This window comes from Argentina anserina, chromosome 3 (genome assembly GCF_933775445.1).
Source record: "Argentina anserina chromosome 3, drPotAnse1.1, whole genome shotgun sequence".
NCBI classification, from domain to species: domain Eukaryota; kingdom Viridiplantae; phylum Streptophyta; class Magnoliopsida; order Rosales; family Rosaceae; genus Argentina; species Argentina anserina.
In genome coordinates this window covers 4,048,481-4,054,267 of record NC_065874.1, presented here as the reverse complement: position 1 = coordinate 4,054,267, position 5,787 = coordinate 4,048,481, and the positions used below count along the sequence as shown (strand labels likewise).

General features: G+C 39.7%; 1 long non-coding RNA gene and 1 pseudogene across 1 annotated transcript; one reads left to right on the top strand and one right to left on the bottom strand.

Annotated features, from left to right (window-relative positions):
• The first annotated feature begins 1,501 nt into the window (after positions 1–1,501).
• Positions 1,502–2,776, top strand: LOC126785833 (protein SRG1-like; annotated as a pseudogene).
• A 434-nt stretch (positions 2,777–3,210) lies between these two features.
• Positions 3,211–5,246, bottom strand: LOC126788618 (uncharacterized). The gene is made up of 2 exons (XR_007671391.1): positions 4,995–5,246; positions 3,211–3,470 (listed from the first exon to the last, which is right to left on the bottom strand). It is a non-coding gene; the product is annotated as an uncharacterized LOC126788618 (long non-coding RNA).
• Positions 5,247–5,787: the final 541 nt, after the last annotated feature.

Sequence of the window (5,787 nt, the reverse complement as noted above, 5' to 3'; positions counted from 1 at the left end):
CAAGCAAAACCCCCCAAGAATCTCGAGCCATGGTGGCCGGAGGAGGCGGCGCCGCCACAGCAGTAACTTCCGGCGGTTGCTACACCGTGTGTCGTTGTCGCCGGAGTGCAAGGCGTAGCCCAAAAGATGGAGCTCGTCGAGCCCGTCAGTTTAATAGGTGGCACGACACGAGGCGACGTCGGATGGTGGAGAAATCGGCCGGAGAAGGTTTTTGGGTCGGGTGAACAGTACCCGAGCTCGGGTGAACAGTACCCGAGCTGATTTTTAGAAAAAATCTGATTTTCTGATTTTTAATCTCCTCTCCTTCCTTTTATACTATTTCCAAAATCGGAAACGAACTTCCGACGTTAATAACTTTCGCGTCCGACGTCCGATTCGAACGCATGACATATCCACGAATTCGTATCGATGAGCTCTACGACTTTCGTGAAGGAAGTTTTTGCAACCGAGCGACGGAATAAAAGTCAATCTATACGTTGCGGTAACGTTACGTTTCTAATTAAACGATCCGAGAACGTTTCCGTTTTCGTTTCGAAATGTCGCAAACCTCCAATTGTCGTCTTGAATTAATTTCACAAGTTTAACACTTTGAAAATACTCGACATTTAGTTTCTAAAAATTCGGGTTATTACAGTACTCATGAGTCAAAGGACGGTCCATCTGGTTGTCCAATAATATCTGAAAATATAAGTGCTCATGAGAAATCAGGCAACCCATCTGTTTACCCGATTACAGTTATAATACGGGTACTCGTGAGACCCAGGTACTCATCCGTTATCCCTCATGCAGTACACCGCCGGGCATTGGGCAACCCAACTGTCACAAAAAAATCCCAAAAATATGGGTACTCATAAGCTGGTAAGTGGTAACCCATCTGTTTCCTCTCATGCCAGTACACCGGCAGACATACTAGAGCTCTAACTGTATCGTAACTATCGCCCGACCAAGGCTAGGTTCTGACATGCCAACACGTCCGAAGATAACAAATTTTTTTAAACATAACTGAAGTTAAAACCACGTACAAAACAATCATCATATGTTATTGTACAAAACCAAGTGACATGCTCAAATAAATAAATATCAATGCTATAAATGAACTTATTTTGCAAACGGAAATATGACAGTATATAATATAGCAACTCATATATATGTATCAATTTTACCAATTATACACATACACAACCCACTATATCATATACATATCATAGTTCAATCTTTTTAAATAAGTGTAATTATGAATCTCCGCTAAGGGTAGATTCATCACTGTGAGATTTTACTCACCTTAGTTTCCTGAGCGTATTTCTCACAATAATGAAAGCAATTCCTTCACTCGATTCATCGATCACCTAGTTTGAAGAAGAAATGATTAGAAACGTTATGTAAAACCTCGAATGCCGAAACAGTATTAATGTTTTACTGTTCAACAAATTTATTTTTTTTAACGAAATTACTGTTTACGTAAATTACTATTCACTTATTACTATTCAAATACGTACCGTCCATGTATTACTTTTCATATACGTACTGTTTATGGCCTCCTCCTGCACCCCTCACCCTCCCTCACGCACCGCCTAAGGCGGCGATACTCCCTCCACCTCCTTCTCCTCCGATTCTCCACCAAAACGTCACAATTTCAATCCAATTCAATCACAACTATCATAACACAAACCCTTACCTAAATCGAGCCTTGGAACTACCGGAGCGTCACCGGAGGAGCAGCTTGGACTGCGACGGTTTCTGCAGGATCTTTCTGTTCCCGGAGGAGCAGCTTGGACTCCCAATTGAAGAGAAGAAATAGTTTTGGCAGCGGCCACAAGATATGGAGGGTTTTGGACAGGCATTTGTTATGTCTGAGAACCAGAAACTTGATTGGTCAGACATGTTCTACTTGATCACACTCCCAAAACATTTGAGGAAGCCATATTTATTCCCCTAGCTTCCTCAACCATTAAGGTCTTCTCCTTTTTCTAATTATGACTTTGTAAGATTGTTTCAACACCCGATATTATACTATATTTCACTGATGTAGGGATAACTTAGAAGCGTACTCTGCTGAACTAGAAGGTCTTGCGAAGAAGATGCTTGAACTCATAGCAAAAGCACTGGAAATGGATGCTAATTATGTGAGAGTTATTTGAACAAGGGACTCAAATGTTTAGGATGAACTATTATCCACCATGTAAGCAACCAGAGCTTGTTATTGGCCTTAACCCTCACTCAGATGGTGGTGGATTGACCATCCTTCTCCAAGTGAATGAAATGGAAGGCCTTCAGGTTAGAAAAGATGGGAGTTGGATTCCGATAAAACCCCTGAACAATGCCTTCATCATCAACGTTGGAGATATTTTGGAGGTAAGGCACTAGATGCAAAATTTACTATTAATTTACTATATAACATTACGAATTATCATAATGTATATCTACACGTCTCAAACAGATTGACGAATGGAATTTACCGTAGCATTGAGCATCGACCTACGGTGAATAAGGAGAAGGAGAGGCTGTCAATAGCCACATTTTACAGTCCAAACCTGAAGGAGACGTGGGTCCTGCTCCGAACCTTATCACTCCAGAGAGACCAGCATTGTTCAAGAGAGTAGCTGTTGCAGACTTCTTCAGGGGATATTTTAACCGCAAACTCGATGGGAAGTCTTACATAGATGTGATGAAGATTCAACAAGGTGAGGATGGCAAGGGCACCTAAATTTAGAGATGTGCTCTCAAGTTCATGTGCCTAAGTTATCTCTCCAAAGAGGACAGCAACATCATGGGGGAGGTTAATAATATTTATGGAATTTTCTCATACTTCAGAATAAAAAGCCTCTAGCTTTATGATTTCGCTGGATCATCAACCTCAGGCTCTGTTGTTTCACTCGGGTAATTAGATTCACCCATCGTCGTATCAGCACCTGTACAGGGTTCCAAACTTACAATGTCTCATGAGTGAGTCAAGTAGTTAAGACAGGTGACAGATGTAAGTGCTACTCTACAACCAAAGAGCTAGAAAAAACGAAGTCTTCCGCAAGGAAGAAGAGGAAGTATTCGTTTTGTTCCAGTAAGACCAACTTCCCTACTGAATCATAATCTGGAGCCCCAGTTATACCTATCTCTATTGCTGAACCATAAATTAGGTCCAGTGACTCCAGTCCTGAGCCTTTTTACTAGGAAACACAAGCGCTAAATGACTTGCTGTCAAAGCAACGAGAAAAATTGAAGTTGCAGCACAAAATCTATTATCCATAAAAAATGTCAAAATAATAGGTGATTTACAAAAATTGTCATAGCTACGACATTTCTAAATATTAACTATGCTACACGGACCAATGGCTTCATTCCCCATTTCAAACCTTATGTATTCCAATTTCCAATACATAAACCCACAGTACCTTAGAGAGATTCAATCATCTATCATGTACAGTATTGGAAGGGAGCAATTCGCTGGAGCAGCATTACCTTCTCTGAACCTATCACTGACAGAGTTGAGAGAATGAGTGCAAGAAAAACTACACACAAATTTCCAAAAGTTAACAACATGGATAATATATATAAAAGGATAAAAATCACAAATCATCCCTCAGGTCATTCATAATGTTGCCAATCTCAGTTAGAAGTCTGAAGGAATAACAAATGGGAAGGAATTATGGGTTTGGACTGAGATTGGAAACATTCACGACCACAAGTTAACATTCTGACCGACCCTTCTGACACAGATGATTCACGACTTTTGGCCTACTTTGAAATTGTTCACGCACTACATAGATTGAAAATGTATCAGATGCCGGAATACAAATGTTCAACTAAACCTCAGTGCCTGATAATAACAAAGAGAAAGGAAGAAACAGCACTCATGCATTCAAGATTATTAACCAAAAGTTAAGATGCATCACAACATCAAGCAACAGGCTTTCATATATCTTAGCAGTCAGCACTAGCTATAAAAGATATCAATGCCTAAAATATAATTCATACAAGTCATATAGGCTTCACTGTATATATATATAGTAAAAGTAGTTTAAGCAAGGAAATCAGGTTCTTCTTTTGGCTTGAAAGATTCGTTTAGAACAATATCAATTCCAATCTATCACAGCCAAAATAATCAGCCACTAGGGGCGTAGAAATGTCATGTTAACATCAAGGTACAGATGAACCTGCTTCCATACCCTTAAGCCCACTCCATCAACAAGGTACAGTGCATGTGCTTTGATGGATACAGGTCTCAAATTTCAACGACCAAACACCTAAGCCAAGTCTACCAGAATTGCGGAATTTGAAATTGAAGTTGAAACTAACTTAAGAATACGCTAAAATCCCTATGGACCTTGTCATTGAATTCTGAAACTGACCCAAAGACACAGAGTGATTGAACTCTCATCATCCATAACAATTGCAAGAGGTATCCAATCCAGTCCATCTCCATATTAGGCTTTTAACACAAAGGAACTAGCATAGGCTTGGCATCTGCACTGTTTACCATATCAAAACCCATCTCCCATCTATCTAAATCTTCACGATCTCATCCACCTACATTTCCCCATGAGAAGACTTCGATTCCTACTCGTCATGTTATCTAATTAACCTTGATCCGCAAAATCCACCTACTCTAAAATTGTAATTCCAGTCTCCAAGCAAAGTAAGCCCATAACATCATGTTCTCTAGAACAACAAAAGACTCAAGCTTTAGATGTGACACGAGCTAAATTGAACACCCATGTAGAGGGCAACAGCAGATCAGCATTATCAATGAAGCTGCTCACATTAAAAAATATAATCTTTATCTCTCTAAACATAAGAAACCCAAAATGTACATTGAAACAAAATCAGATCAGTAAAACTCAAATAGACAAAAGCATCAACACCCACTTCAGAAAACAAACCATCTACCACATTAATCAAAGATCTTGAAGAGCCTAGCACAAAGAAACAAGCACATTGAATCTATCTCAACACATCCAGCTCAAGAAATACAAAACCAAGTGAGGAAAAAAAAAAGCTACCTCCTTTGAGCAGAGGAAGGTTCAGAGGAGTGATAGTGCAGGCCATGGGCAAGGTATGGCTGGGACTGAGTTGGAGGATTCATGAGGAAACACCCTAGTGTTTTCAGAGCAAAGAGAAAGGGGGGAAATGTGAGTAAAGGTGGCGTTGTGGGTTTAAAGAAGAGAGAGTGAGAGTGAGTGGGGTTTTGGTTGAATAGCACGATTACAGAGGCAGACAGAGAAGAAAGAGACTTGGGGGGTTTGCCGGTTTAATTCGCGAATCCGAGGTATTTTGTTTTGGTTTGAAATCAAGTGTGAAACCCAACCCCGCACTTTACACTTGGACCGAGGCTTCTCTGCAAATACTTGACCCGTCAGAAGTACATACCGGTTCGTCTTATTTCTTTGTTTCGTTTTTCAGATTGAAAAGTATTGAGTACTAGTAACAAGTAACAAGTTTGAATGTGGCTTTGCCAACATGTGAAATACTTCTCAATGGATTCACTGAGATTAGTAATAAGTTTGATGGCTTCACTAGTGCATTTGGTAAGCTTCATTTCATTTTTTCTTTTGGTTTGCTAAGATTAAACATCACTCTCGAGGTCTCTAATTACAAAAGAAAAAAGAGAAATTAAGAGAAAGAGAACATGCGACTTCTATCATGTTCACAAGGAGCATTTGTGCGCTAGAGAGTTCATTTGTGTAAAATGAGTGAAACATAGAATGTATATGACATATGATCAAAGTCATCTAAGTCATATAAACGCACCACATTCGGTTATGATAACATGAGTTCATTCCTAATCGAATATCC